General features: G+C 34.7%; 1 long non-coding RNA gene across 1 annotated transcript; it reads left to right on the top strand.

Moving 5' to 3' along the window:
* The first annotated feature begins 10,060 nt into the window (after nucleotides 1-10,060).
* Nucleotides 10,061-12,181, top strand: LOC127719399 (uncharacterized). The gene is made up of 3 exons (XR_007990286.1): nucleotides 10,061-10,344; nucleotides 10,858-11,028; nucleotides 11,948-12,181. It is a non-coding gene; the product is annotated as an uncharacterized LOC127719399 (long non-coding RNA).
* The last annotated feature ends 4,253 nt before the right edge of the window (nucleotides 12,182-16,434 follow it).

The following is a 16,434-nucleotide window of genomic DNA, read 5'->3' as shown; positions in this document are numbered from 1 at the left end:
GACCAAAGTGTCCATAGTTGTATTCCCCAGTCATCCTTGGGGACCAACATTCTTTGACCATGCAAAGTCGTGTTAATATAACGATGGAAATATAATAATCAAACTATTATACTGTCAGATTGTTCTTACAAGAACTAGTACCATCATAAATCTCAAATTTAAAAAAATCGATACAGATTTTCTTATGAAAAAGCTCATCAAAGATACTAGTATCGAAAATTGCGGGAACTTAAAGCGTAACAATATGTGCCACCGCCACTAACTGTATGACGTCGCACATCTATGTAGAATATAGTAACTATGTTTATGCTTATGTTTGAATATATTATTGAACTGTACAGTAGTATTTTCTTTAGAATCCACCTAACCTTATAACAACACGAAGTACACAACTCAAAACCTATCATTGGTGCCGTGACTAATGGAGAAAATGGACATCAGTCGATTGAAATCTTTGAGAGCGGGGAACATAGCAGCAGTAACGAAAGTTTTCAACAAACTGGAGGACACCACCGGCGATACGTCTTTCGACACGGAGGAAATCTCAACATTGCTAGAAGCAGTTGATAAGAAAAAGAAAAGTCTAGCCAATATTGATGAACAGATACTAAATACAGTGGATTTGAAGGGAAGAACGGATGAGATAATCGAAACAGATTAGAGAGCAAAGTTAGAAAATTAAAAAAAAATCTTGAAACCCGTCGCCACAGCCATATATTCAGTACTAGATAGCAGCATCCCAGAGTTTATATACCGCATTCAATAGATATAAGAAGATGTGGTATGAGTGCCAATGAGACAACTCTCCATCCAAGTCAAAATTTATAAAAGTAAACCTTTATAGGTCAAAGTACGGTCTTCAACACGAAGCCTTGGCTCACACCGAACAGTAAGCTATAAAGGGCCCCAAAAAATACTAGTGTAAAAGCATTCAAACGGGAAAACTAACGGTCTAATCCATATAAAAAACGAGAAACGAGAAACACTTATGAACCACATCAACAAACGACAACCACTGAACATCAGATTCCCGACCCAGGACAGGTGCAAATAAACGCAGCGGGTCTAAACGCTCTAATGGTACCAAACCTTCACCCTTTTCTGAAACAATAGTGCAACATCACAACACAGAAAGACACACCACAAAATATCAACCGAAATAGTTTAACTCAATCAAAGGACATATTAACACCAGTGAACATACACTGAACAAATAAATTTGACCTATGATACAATGTAAATACAAAATAAATAAACTAAGGGAAGAATAATAAAAGTAACAGGTTATACCGGTATGAAATATTAAACAATTTAAGAAAAACAATATGCTCGAACAAAAATATCAGTCATTTGCAATTAATTTAAACACAGGTAAATCCATTTACTCATTCCAGTCGGGAGTTATCACAAACAAATTCGACCTCAAGTCAAAACCATCGCCTACCCAATTTTTCGCTTCCAAATTTTAGCGGAGATATATTAGAATGGCAATATTTCTAGGATTTATTTAGAAGCCACAATTCATCATAACCACATACATGTAACCAACATTCAGAAATTCTCATATTTGAAGTCCTTATTGCAATCAGATGCCGCAAACGTAGTTTCAGGCCTAACCATGACCAACCCAAATTACTACATGGCTATTGAACTTTTAAACAGTCGTTATGATCAAAATCACAAGATAACTAATGCATACATGAGATCACTTTTGGATATCCCATGTGCCTGATGAGCTATTACAGAATTTAAGAGCTTTTTACGATACGTCCGAGGCATATATCAGAGATTCAGAATCATTAGGACAATGTCAAGAAATGTTTGGTTCATTACCGATTCCAATAATTCTTGGGAAATTGCCGCCAGATTTCAGAAAAAAACATTACACGAGAAAACGGAATTGATGACTTGAATATACAGAAACTACGAGGTGCTATTTGCAGAGAGCTTTTAATTCAGGAATCAGGACATACTGAATACATGTATCAACGCCCGATAGAAACCAATATTGCAAATTTTGTAGCAAGTTTTAAGAAGAATTCCAACAAAACTCGTCAGCCAGGAAAAACATAAAAATATCAAGGTATGAAAAAACCAGTATATTTCACACAATGAAAAGCATGCACATTCTGTGAGCGGGATTACTTTTCCCATGACTGCATGGATGTTGCAGAACATGACAGAAGAATAGCCATTATTAAAGAGAATGAATTATGTTTTAACTGTTTTTGTACACACAAAGTATCAGATTGTTGCTATAAATACGACTGCAAAATTTGCCATCGTAAACATCACACATTACTGTGCAAGAAAAATATAACAATACCTCAATCATATACTTAGGATAAACCAGAAACTTCAATGTTGTACACATCAGCACGTCACTTCAACCGATTTGCTGAAAGCAACAGTAGCTCAGGTGAATAATACTGCGAAGGCAAATATACTTTACAACGAAGGTGCCCAACGTTCCTTTATTACTGCAGACTTAGCTATTAAACTAAATGTACAGAAAGAGAGATCCAAAAATTTGAATCTAGTTTCTTTCGGGAATAAAACTAGCGGTATTAAAAATCTAAACAAAAACACTGTACAGTTGAAAGCTAATAATGGAGAAATTATACCTATTGAAGTACTGATAGTACCCACCATAGCATTACCGTTTCAGAAAAATAAAGGCAACAGTAGTATACCGCTGTTCGAAATTCATAAATCGATTGAGAGAAAACAAAACCGGATTACAAACTAAAACCGAGGAAAACACATCAACTATAAGAAGAAAACAACGAAACAACAGAAACACTGAAGTGAACAAAAAACAAACGGCAATGCAACACACACAGAAACGAACTATAAGATAACAACTGCCATTTTCCTGAATTGGTACAGGACATTTTAAGAGCCAGAGTAGGAAAATCACGCAGGGATTACAATATCAACGTGGATTTTCTCTAGCACACACCGTTATAGACGAAGAGTCTTTCGAGCTTTCGCTTCTAATTGGGGCAGACTTTTATTGGAATATAGTGCAAGATAAAGTAATTGGTGGAAATGGTCCGACTGCTGTAAGTTATAAACTAGCATATTTGTTGTCAGGTCCAGTACCAGCCACAAACAATAACAATTCAACTTCAATGATGAATGTCTTGATATCTCACAAACAGGAAAGTTGCGATTTAGAGAAATATTGGAGACTTGAGTTTATAGGAATTGACAAAAAGGAATTTGATACGCAAATGATGGATGTCATGGAAACCTTTGCTGAATCATCCATTACAAAACAAACTGGAAAATATTTTTCCAAACAACCATGCAAGCAAAACTGCCCGGAGTTGCCAACAAATAAAGAGATCGTCAAAAGAAAAACAGAAAATGTAATACGTTGTATTTCAAAAGACAAACAAATGTTCAGAATGTATTATATCTGACCAAGAACGGAGAGGTTTCATAGAAAAGGTAAGCGATGAGACAATTACTGAAAATATAATACATTATATTCCGCCGCATCACGCTGTTCAGAAGGATTCTTCGACCATATCTATACGAATAGTATAAAACTGTAGCTGTACATTTGTAACGCAAATTTAAACAGCGTTAGTCTGAACGATTGTTTGGCAGATTACCCGCCAATGATGGACCAAAGAACTGCAAAGAAACATATATGTAGATAACATTCTAACAAGTTTCCAGATGTGACAACTCTCCTTAAGTTTTATTAAGAATCGCGTACACTATTACACGATGCCGGTTTTGATTTGAGATCATGCAATTCTAACAATAAAAACTTACGAGATATTGCAATACAGGAAAAAGCAGAAGACGAGGATCAGACAGTTAAAATACTCGGAATACGATGGAACACAAAATCCGATAAAATTATGTATAATCAACTTACTTTGACAGAAAATGATGTTATACCATAAACAAAACGAGATGTGTTACGCCAGTCGTCCAGAATCTTTGATACGCTTAGATTAATATCACCAGTTACTGTGACATCAAAACTGTTTATGCAAAGATTATGGAAAGAGAAATTAAATTGGGATGAACTTTTACCCTGCACTTTAAAAGAAGAGTGGAAGTCGATCGCTGTTAAAATAGAAGAAGCAACAAAAACAGAAATTTCTCGTCAATTAACACTTGAATATGATGCACAACAGGAGACTGAACTTCATATATTTACATACGCAAGTCAACAAGCATATGGCGCGTGTGCCTATCTAGTCAAAGGGAACACTTCTAGTCTGATCATAACAAAAACAGAGTCGCTCCGGTTACTTTGCCACGTTTGGAACTAATGGGTGCGATGATATGAGCCAGATTAGCGAACAATTCAGTCGGATTTATTGACACACATAAGACATATTTCAGAAGATATTGCCCTACAGACCAAAACCAAGCAGATTATCTTACCCGCGGAATTACTGCAAAACAGTTGATAAATAATGCACTTTGGATAAAGGGACCCAAATGGATTGCCAACAAAGCAGAATGGTCAGCTTGGACAAGAAGTATGGAATACTGTAACACATTTTCAAAGATTACCGAGAAATCTATAGACTTAGAGATACATGTACCAAAGACAAGTTGCAACACCATATTTATTCAAATTGAAAACTATAGCTCGTTAAGTAAATTATCCGCCTCATTTTTTAGATTTATACCTCGAATTTGACATAAGCGGTCATCTCAGTACCAGAATCTATGACAAACGAGACGATTTTAATCTTGAAATTATAAATTTCACCCACCTTAATAGCAATATACCAACTTCATCTGCATATGGGATATACATTCGGTATTCAAGAGCTTGCAGCTGCAACTCAGACTTTATAAAACGTCACCAGTGTCTGAGCAGAAAGTTGATGAACCAGGGTTATGTCAAATAACGTCTCGTCTTTTTTTCTAAAAAAGTTCATCGGAAGGTACCAAGACCTTGTTTATAAATATTCCGGATTCACAAATAATACATGATGGTCTTGAAGTGTAGATTCTAGGTACTGACGGTGTTTATCATCTTAATTACGTGTTATAGTATTCTTTTATTTGTCTATGTTAAGTATTAACCTTTACTGTTTAGTCAATTTTTGGTAATATCCTTTTGGCGTGGCTCGGTACTTATACATCCCGCCATTGTGTTATTAATGTTATTGTGCTATAGTAATTTTTTGTATTCTTGTCTTTCATTTTTGCTTATATTCCTTATATATATAGTATACAGCGGTATGCTACTGTTGCCTTTATCTATATGCCATTTTGTTTTTTCTTTGTTGACATATTTGTTTGTTTTAATAGTGATTTAGATTATAACACAACGTTGACTTCTGTACCCCATTTTTGAGAGTTTAGCTATTATGCTTGTTTTTTGTCAATAGAATGGAATTTTATGCGACTGCAATACAAGTGAGAGGTTTAGCTAGCTATAAAATCAGGTTTAATCCACCATTTTCTACATAAGGAAATGCCTGTACCTAGTCAGGAATATGACAGTTGTTTTACATTCGTTTGATGTGTTTGAGCTTTTGATTTTGCCATTTGATAAGGGACTTTCCGTTTTGAATTTTCCTTTGAGTTCGGTATTTTTGTTATGTTACCTTTTGGTTAGAATAACCTATACGTTTTAAGATTTATTCGCAATCTCAAGATCCCAAAAGCGTGCGAACGATTGGAATACTCAGCATACAAGAAATCGGAGAAGCCGAGAATATACTTATTCGTAATGTTCAACAGACGACATTCAAATCCGAGATCGATAGTTTGAATCCATCATCAAAACAGAAAATTGCTATCGTTAGACAAGTAAGGTTGTATTTGGACGATATCGGATTATTGCGATGTGGAGGAAGACTCAACAACGCACCATAAGATTACAGTACTAAGTATCAAATTGTGTTACCAACTAAACACCATTTTACGTCGTTGATAATTAGAGACATGCATCACAAAAATTTACACTCTGGACTAAACAGCACAATTGCGCATATTCAGCAGAAGTTTTGGATTCCTAGGATTCGTCAATGTGTGAAATACCACCTTAGAAAATGCTCACAGTGTATAAAAGTAACAGGAAAACCTAACCGCGCACCTGATCAATCACCGCTTCCGAAAGTTAGGCTTTACGACGAATATCCCTTTTTTGTCACAGGTGTCGACTTTACAGGTGCTTTATGTACAAAAGAACAAAATAACATTGACTGCAAAGCTAATATTTGCCTGTTTACATGTGCAGCAACACGATCAGTGCATCTTGAAATGTACCGGATCAAACAGAGAAGTCATTTGTGTTAGCTTTTAGGAGATTTGTGGCACGTCGTTCACGTTCAAGAATAATGATGTCAGATAACCCATATACATTCAAAGCTGCAGCCGAATCATTCAACAAAAAATGGTGGATAGCGGAACTGACTGAAAATTTATCCCAAAATAGAGCCCCATTGTTTGGTGGATGGTGGGAAAGACTCATAGGACTTACAAAAAATGCAATTAATAAAGTACAAGGTCGATCATTTGTTACTATTGACATGCTTCCAACAATAATAACTGAATTTGAAGGTATGCTAAATAACCGTCCGATTACGTATATTTCAACAAACATAACCGAACCACAACCACTTACGCCATCACACTTACTTAACGGGAGGAGATTCTCTTCGTTACTTCATCAAATGGGTGATATTGAAAACCACAATTCTTATCATTCGTCTTGTAACAAAAAACGTCAGAGACAACATCAACTTATTGAACATTTTCGTACACGTTGGATGAATGAATATTAAACATCCTTACGAGACTTTCACCGTGAAACTGGTATTCACATTCAAAATATTGGAGTAGGGGACATCGTACAAGTTTACAAAGATTTTAATAGACTTATGTAGAGGTTAACAGTCGTCGTGAAGGATTTTATTCGTGGAAAGGATGGACTCATACGAAAACGGACACGGGTATAAAAAATCTGACCAATTATTTAAATTGTATCCGTTGGAATTACAAGAACCAAATAGTGAAAATAGTAAAACGCATTATTCTCTTCGTTCCCGAACGAAATAAATTCCAATTTTACAGAATTAGGAAGGACAGGGACTTTTAAAGATTTAAATAGTAATTATGGACCATAGAAACTGTTTTATGGTCTGTTACAGTGGTTTTCACTTTCAATGACATTCAATGACCGAGGGGCAATTTTAAAGACAATTGTTATTTTAGTTGAAATATTAATTTTGCAAGTATCGTATATTACAGAGACAGTAACAGGTGAATCTTTTTCATTCTTTGTGATTTTAAATTTTCGGTGGCCCCCAGGATGTTGAGGATAGCGGGAACGTAAAGCGTAACTATATGTGCCGCCACCACTACCTGTATGACGTGGCGTATCTATGTAGATTATTGTAACTATGTTTATGCTTACGTTTGAAAAGAATATTGAACTGTACAATAGTATTTTCTTTAGAATCAACCTGACCTTACAACAACGCGAAGTACACAACTCAAAACCTAACAACTAGGTTTATAACAAGGTACGGCAGTTTATTTTTTTGTTGTAAATTTTGTTCTTTGTTTTTAATATTTTTTATATTCTCGTTTTGTTTTATTTAATTATTAGACAATGATAGACAATGAAGACCATGTACTAGCTACAATACCTCCAGGTTTTTCTGTGAGACTATCGAAAATACCTAATGCAGGCCTTGGTGTATTCGCAGAAACGACCATTCCTAATGGGACAAGAATAGGACCTTACGATGGGACCTTATCGAAAGATTACCATGGTGGTGACTGGAGTTATATATTTCTGGTGATTATCAAAAATGTACTGATCCCTTCTCCTTGCAATGGAAAACAATTTACAAAACAAATCAAATAATAAAGGGGATATTTGATTGCTGTTTTAATGAAATTATATTATTTACGTTTACTATGCATAAATGCCCTTTTATTTATATATGCGAAAAAAGTTATCGACAAACAAACTAATGCATCACTTAAGCAAAAATCTTCTGTCATACTTTCATCTTTGTTGAAGAACTAATTACCCAGAAATGGAGAGAATTATATTATGAATAATATCTATATACTATACTGCAATAAGGACCAACATTACAAACTTTAAAACGTCTTTAGGCGAATTGTTTTTGTATTGCATTTCAAAAGAGAGTCGGAAGATACCAAAGGGATATTCATACTCATTAGTCGGAGACATGCTGACAATGCCATGGCAAAAAATCGAAAAACGATGAAAAGACAACAACAGTTTACGAAACACAATATCGAAAACCAAAGACTGGGCAATACGAACCCCACCAGAAATCGAGGGATCTCTGGTGCTCCGGGAGGGTAAGCAAATCTTCTTTCATATATGGAACTCGTCAATTTGCTTATGAATAAACAACAAAATGTTTCAAAAGAGAGGCAAAAGATATCAAAGGGATATTCAAACTCATAAGTCGAAAATAAACCGAGAATGCCATGACAAAAAACGAAAACGACGAAAAGACAAACAGTACACAAAACCCAACATAGAAAAACTAAAGACTGAGCAACACAAACCCCACCAAAACCCCAGGTGATCTCAGGTGTTTAAGTATCGTTCTCAGTCAGAGGTTTACCTATGCAGTCTATCCGTATTTGTGAATTTCAATCTACGTCTTTGTTGCGTCTTAAAACACTCTAAAACATTTCATTTCTAATGGGAACACATACATTGTAACTACATCTCGTTCTAAAATATGCATGTATACAAATATTATCTTTATATTTTAAGTTCCCTTGACAAATCACAGACAGGTGTGCTACAAAATTATTTTTAAAAATTTGATAGATTTCGCGATTATGTGTTTTATTCAGGACTTTTGGAAACAATGTGAAAAAATGATGCATGGGTCCATTAAGCATTTTTTGTAGGTACCCTTTTTATCATATCGGGCAAGAAAAGACGTTAAACTGAAACATCAGTCCTTCAAGCTTCTAATGCATGTCGGTAAATAACAGAAGAAAGGCAATATTCAATTGCATGACCATTTTAAAGTAAAACAATTTAACAGAAGATCTAATAATTGATATATAATACATAATTGTAATATCAGAATAATTTGTTATCACTATAGTAATCGAACACACAAACTATTGCATTTTATAAAGAAATCGCTAGATTAAGTTGTTTTGGTCGTGACTAACCAAGGACTGCATGCAATTTTTCGATAGGCAAACAGACCGGAAGGAAAAAATGATGTACATGTACATGAGGCCAACGGACGTAATATCATTTGTTCAAAATTCAAACCAACCACCTATTTACCGATATTATAAAGACATTGATTGTTTTAATTACATATTCCGAGAGAAAGCAAATAATAATATATCCAATTACAATTATAAACCAAAAGCAATAGTCTTTTTGCTAGATCTGTAATTGAACCTTTAATTTAAAATCGAATTTTTTAGTTGTCTCCCATAGGAGGGACACAAATTAAGTGGAAAGACCAAACTTATTTGTACGTAATGTTTTTCAAATATTTTTATTTCATTTAATTACTTTTTAGGCTAAAACTTTTGATATCAGTAGTAATTTTTCACTTATATATGCTATGTCACTTTTAGCTTCTCATGCTTTACATGGGCCATTTATGTGGTAAAGAACCAGTACACAATTGGCAAAGGGAAACAATTTGTTTTTAAAAGTGTGTAATAACAGAATCAAATCGGTGATTGGCAAATGTTGAAGGCCGTTCTTTAACCTATAATTGTTTCCTTTTTACACATTGTGACTTGGATTGAGAGTTGTCTCATTGTCACTCATACCACATCTTCTTATTTATAAATAGACTAAAGTATATCAAACATTTTACAATAATTATACCTGTAAAAGCACGATCCGTTTAACGTGGTAAATATAATTTGTCTCAAGGTGAATATGCTGTTTTATTCAAAATTCGTTACACATAGATAATTCTTCTAATATAATAACAAATACGGAAAAATCTTATTTATTCATTACTCACTTTAGTGAAACTTATTGCAGCTACGCTGACACTTCTCTTCTTTAGGTATCATATAGAAATGGAGAAATAAAGCATCATATAGATGCTCAAGGCAAAAAAACATCTAGTTGGTTGAGATATATCAACTGTGCACGGACAATTGATGAAGAGAATTTAAACGTGTATCAATATAACTATGAGATATATTACGTAACTAACCAATGTATAAAACCTGGCACAGAGTTATTGGTTTGGTATGGTGATTCCTATGGTGATTCATTAGGTCTAAAAAGGACAGACGATGATTACGATTACGCTGATTTGTCTGGGAAAAAAATCAATTTTGGAACTGTGAATACAATAAATGGTTAGTATTACTGCTATAAAAAAAGTAAAAGCAAAACCAAAGAGCATTTAAATATCATAAATCGAAGACAGTCAGAAATAAAAATATGCCAAAAAGAAAAAACGACGAGAAAACTAACAAAACGATAAAAGCAATAAGAAACTAAATCTGCATACACCATCAATTAAAGGATATCGAATTAAAGAAATCAAGCAAGCAAAAAAATCCGACTTACCCTCAGAAAGATTAATAAACTTAACTTAATTAGACTGACGTTACAAAATATATATATAGACTTATATAAACATGCGGATACTAGCAGACGCTTAAGTTTTATAGGATGTGTATAAACTAAAACTAAATACACGTATTTACGAAAAACAAGATTTGGAACTTTTGGAAGATTGTAAAGGACACAAGCAGTGTTTTGTCAAAACATTGGGAACATCCCGATATTTCAGTTTGACACACGGTATAATCATATTAGGCTTCAAGATTTTAATATATGGGTGAATTATATCTTTTTATATATAGAACCCTTCCAAAGATATAGCTCAAGTTGTTTTAAACTGTACGAACAAGAACCATTTCAAAAACCAGGTTACTCAGAATTCTGTATCGTTGAAAGGAACTTTGAACTATGCAAGTTTGTTCTTTGTGAAAGAAATCCATGCTCAAAACAGTTTGACTGCAATCAGTGTAAAGGTATGTGAGTTAATTATATAAGATGAAAACTTCATATGACTCATCCATTTTGATTGGTCTATAGTTTTGTTTATTTAACAAATTAGACCCAATAAAACTAAAAATCATAATTTGTTTAGCCCTAGGGTTGTTAACTACTGCAAAAAGTTATTTACTGACGAATCTTAGTTGTTTACAAAATATGTATTTATGAGACTGTAAATTTATTATAATTTGTTATTTTAGTTGGCTTGAAAAAAAGAATTTAACGCGTGTACTCATATTTTATGAAGGGTAAAAAAATACATTGAATTCATATTCTGATTACATTGCATTTATGATAAATATATAGAAAAAAGGCCAATATAAATTCTTATGGAGCAATATGAATACATAGTCGAAAAAAAAAAACAGTCAGAACAAACCATGAACTGCAAAACAGAGTGAAACCGCATGCATCGAGAGAGACAGTATCTAAGGCTATACATGCAGAAACCGTCATGTGATTCAAACGTCGCAGCCAGTACCAAGTGTATGTGATGCAACCATGGAAATGACAAAGCTGATTATAATTTCAGATAGTCGACTAAAGCAGCATATAGGATGTGATTCAATAAAGGCAATAGTAGTATACCGCTGTTCAATAGTCATAAATCGATTTAACTGAAACAAGACTGGGTCACAAATCAAAACTGAGGGGAACACATCAACTATAAGAGGAAACAAAACGGAACAACAGAAACACTAAACTGCTAGAAAAACAAACGCCAACAAAACTGTCCCACAAGCATTACAAATTCAAAACATAACTGCAAAACATTGTCGACATAGTAGATGTTTTAGATGTAGATAGATAAGAAACTAGTAATATAATTCATTAATTTTTAATTACTTATTATTAATTTTTAATAAGTTGGGTCCTAAATGTTTGTATTTTCAGGATATTGTTTTCATTTCGGAAGATACATAAAGATAAATCAAGAATTCGTACATACAGATAACGTGAATGAATGTAAATGTCATCTGACCGGAAGCTGGCATTGCACAGATGAACGTGTCAGCGTTGACGATATTTGTCCATACTGAATGTTTTTCAAGACTTTGTGAAGAATGTTGGATGTGATATTCCAGTCTTACGCCGTGGAATATTGCTAGATATCATGTATTTGTAATGACCAACCTTAACAAAATTTAGGTGTTTCATCTATTATATTAAGTCGCCATACTTTTGACCTTTTCTTGATTTGTTATTTAATCTTTTGCACCTTTGCAACATTTATTTTATTTTTTCCTATCAATTTGACATGCGGTCATAATGTATGACCTGCCGTTAATATGGTTGACCATTACAACTACATATATCGAGAAGTACCCTGACTATTATATTTAAAAATATCAGGACAAGTTAAAGCTTTTCCAGTTGTTCATTGGTTTAATTAGCAAATAAAGCCTCATATTGTGAGTCACAGTATATTTTGACAATATATAACCTAAACAAGGTGAGCTTGTTGAATGATGTTTAACACCCGGATTATTTGATTTAAGGTTAAAATGCATACATAAATGTTGTATTTGGACGTGCTTAGAAAAAAATATACAAGTTTGTATTTTACATCAGTGCCGCTCGAAAGAACAAAAGCCAAAAAAATAAAAGCACGAACTTCAAGATAAAGAGCATTGTGGACCCAAAATTCTGAAAGGTTTTGCCAAAGACGGCTTAAGTTATTATAATTTATTCCTTTATTCAGTATTCAGTTTTTTTAGTCATTATAGTTTAACCTTTGATCAAAGAAAGAACGACCCTTTTGTCTATCATTTTAAACTGCATCTAACTATGCATATTATAACTGAAGTATTTATCAGAAACTGTGTCATTGATCAAATAGAGCGAAACAAAATGAGTAAGATGATACTCTGTTTACATGTGCTATATATCTTATTTAACACAATGCACTTTAAAATGAATGTAAATAACATTAATGGTACCAGTTGTTCTGCACTAGATGCGCATTTCGATAATAAATGTCTCTTTAGTGACGTTAGAAGCCTAAATATTTGCCAATCCCAAACTTATTAAAAAATGTAGAGCTTATAAACTAAAAAGGACAACAAGTATAGCCAAAGCCGGACAACAAGTATAGCCAAAGCCGGACAAGGAAGCAGACCTTTGCATGAGAGAGATATGTTCCGTAATTCAAAATAATTTTCAAAATTTTATAACAGCAATCATAATATCCATATTTTCATGCCAGTCTCGAATGTTCTGGCTACTGAGCTGGTGATACCCTCGGGGACTAACAGTCCATCAGCAGAAGTATCGACACAGTGGTAGTTATAACATTAATGGTGCCGGATGTTCTGGCAACTGGACTGGTGATACCCTCGGGGACTAACAGTCCATCAGCAGGGGTATCGACACAGTGGTAGTTTTAACATTAATGGTACCGAATGTTCTGGCTACTGGGCTGGTGATACCCTCGGGGATTAACAGTCCATCACCAGAAGTACCGACACAGTGGTAGTTATAACATTAATGGTGCCGGATGTTCTGGCTACTGGACTGGTGATACCCTCGGGGACTCACAGTCTATCTACAGGGATATCGACACAGTGGTAGTTATAAAATTAACTGTACCGAATGTTCTGGCTACTAGGCTGGTGATACTCTCGGGGATTAAAAAAGAGGGACGAAAGATATCAGAGGGACAGTCAAACTCACAGATCAAAAACAAACTGACAACGCCATGGCCAAAAATAAAAAGACAAACAGACAAATAATAGTACAAATGACACAGCATAGAAAACCAAAGACTAAGCAACACGAACCCCACCAAAAACTGGGGGTGATCTCAAGTGCTCCGGAAGGGTAAGCAGATTCTGCTCCACATGTGGCACCCGTCATGTTGCTTATGTTATTACAAATCCGGTAAATAGTTTTATTCGGTTCACATTCGTGAAAAGGGAGGGTATTGTAGTTACGACATAAGGAACATATCCGATATCATCTGTGAAACGGTTATTCCATAACGGTCAACCAACTCGTGATGGCGTCCGTAAAATTTACGAAGGGATGACTTCAACTTCACCATTTGGAACTCTTGGTTTAATAGCTTCCTTGTGAGCAGCAATCCTCTATCAAGGAAATAATGATAGGAAACACAAGCCCAGGAATATTGTATCAATTGGGAGATATATACTCCGTATGCAGGCGCTGCTGGAATGTTGCTACATAGAAATGGAAAGTTCACAATTGGGAAGATGAAATCATCTCTTTTGTCGTAAAGTTTTGTTTTCAACCGACCCTTATTGTTAATTTCTAGATGTAAGTCAAGATATGAGGCAGACTTAACTGTATCTGTAGTATCCTTTATCTCTAGTTCGATGGGATAGATTCGTTCAACATAGTCACCAAATTTTGTATTATATAGTGAAAGAACATCATCTATATAGCGGAACGTAGAGTTAAAGGATATTGCTAACTTCTTATCTTCCTTCCTAAGAGGTTCCTGTATGAAGTCAGTCTCATAATAATAAAGAAACAAGTCGGCAAGAAGAGGGCCACAATTGGTTCCCATTGGAATTCCGACAGTCTGTTGAAAAACACGTCCTCCAAACGTAACAAATATGTTGTCAATCAAGAAATCAAGCATCTTGATAATGTCAGTTTCAGAGAATTTTTTGTTTGAATCAGAGTGATTTTTTTTACAAAGTAAGATTTATCCCTCCCCAAGACAAGATACTTGTATTTACGTTCGCCATTCTTTTTAATGAAACAAAGTCTTACCAACTCTTTCAATTTGTCTTTTAGTTTGGAATGGGGAATACTTGTGTAAAGTGTAGAAAAGTCAAATGTTTTAATACTATTGCAAGATGAGAGAGTCTTAGATTGTATGTACTCTAAAAGATCTTTGGAATTTTTTAGTATCCACATCTGATTCACGCCACCTCTAGAATAGGCAGTTTCACAATAACTTTGGAGCCCGGCTTTGATTGCTGATAAAATAGATGTTAATAATTTAGAAAGAGGTTTCGTGGAGTACTTGGAAGACCCTGCAATATACCGTTGTTTGTAAGGACACTTATGTAGTTTAGGTATCTAATACAGTGATGGAAGATCCAGTTCTTCATCTTTGGTTGAAATTCCAAAGGAACATAGAACAGACCTATGATTATCCAGGATTTCCTCTTTGGTAAGTGTCGTGAGGGTATATGTTGAGTTTCCAAGTGAATTGTCAATACCTAATTCATTTATCAAGCAGTCTATGTAATGATATTTACACACAAAAACGATGTTGTTTGGGGCTTTATCTGCGGGGACAACAACATATTTGTCATGGAGGTAAGACAAGTGTTTTGCAACATTTGGGTTTTTAAAAATTGACGTAGCGTGGGTATTGATTAGTTTCTTAATTCGGATTTGTATCAACGACCTCACAGCCTTAATCCATTCGGAAAGAGTATCTACGTCTTCTTTCTCGCGTTTAGTCCATTGCCTGGCATTATCCTCGACTGAATCCATCAGTATTTTGAAGTTGTATTTCCAATTGATGGATTAAGGCTCACGATATTTCGGACCTTTGGATAACAAATTTCGCAGGGAAGTGTTATTGACAATGTTGAGGTCTTCGGTAATAACGTGGCCAGCCGGATTACATGTGAATTGGGAACTAGCACAGGTGCAATCAGGAGAATTAGACTTGAAGTCGCCAATGTTGAGATCCTGCAAAACGTGTTTGTAATTGAAAATTTTAGTTGCAATTGGTTTGGTATTGGTATAAGAAATTATTGGTACAGACTGATCTTTAATATAAGGTGGTATTTTCGACTGAACTAATTTATGATGAAGGATATTGCCTAAGTTGACGCCATCGAGACCTTTGTTGGCAAAGGAAAGTTTCATCTTGTCGAATGCGAACTGGTTTGAAAAGTCTGTGACTTGCAATATCCGAAATGATAGCTGTAAGTTTGTATTAGTTTGAATGAGGGTTTGTAACAGTGGTTTCCAAACATAAATTAAACAGAGAATGAAGTTTTGAAAGGGGTAATGAATACAGTTTCGTGCGAATGTAATGAATGCCTAACGGCTTTTGTATAAATGGCAGCAAGTCATTAATAGAGATATCATGCAAAGTAGGTGATGTATATTGACGATCACCATGACTGCGTCTACGTCGAGGAGTAGAGTTGAAAATATTCATTACATTCACCGAGCTACAGGAAGGACTAGATAGAATACCTTTACCATCAATTTTGTCATTGCAACCATATGGTGTCGCAGTTCCCAATTGTCGAATCCAGTAGTCCTCTTTTTGTCTACGGATAGACGTTGCAAGTTGATAATTGTTAGTCTTGTGGTATATTTTTTTCGATTATACGAACTGTCATAGAAACGATGGAATAATCAGCGGCTCTTTTCACAAAAAATCT

Source organism: Mytilus californianus, unplaced genomic scaffold, assembly GCF_021869535.1.
Source record: "Mytilus californianus isolate M0D057914Y unplaced genomic scaffold, xbMytCali1.0.p SCAF_11, whole genome shotgun sequence".
Taxonomy (NCBI): domain Eukaryota; kingdom Metazoa; phylum Mollusca; class Bivalvia; order Mytilida; family Mytilidae; genus Mytilus; species Mytilus californianus.
The sequence above is the reverse complement of the archived record's forward strand: the minus strand, read 5'-3'. Positions and strand labels throughout refer to the sequence as shown.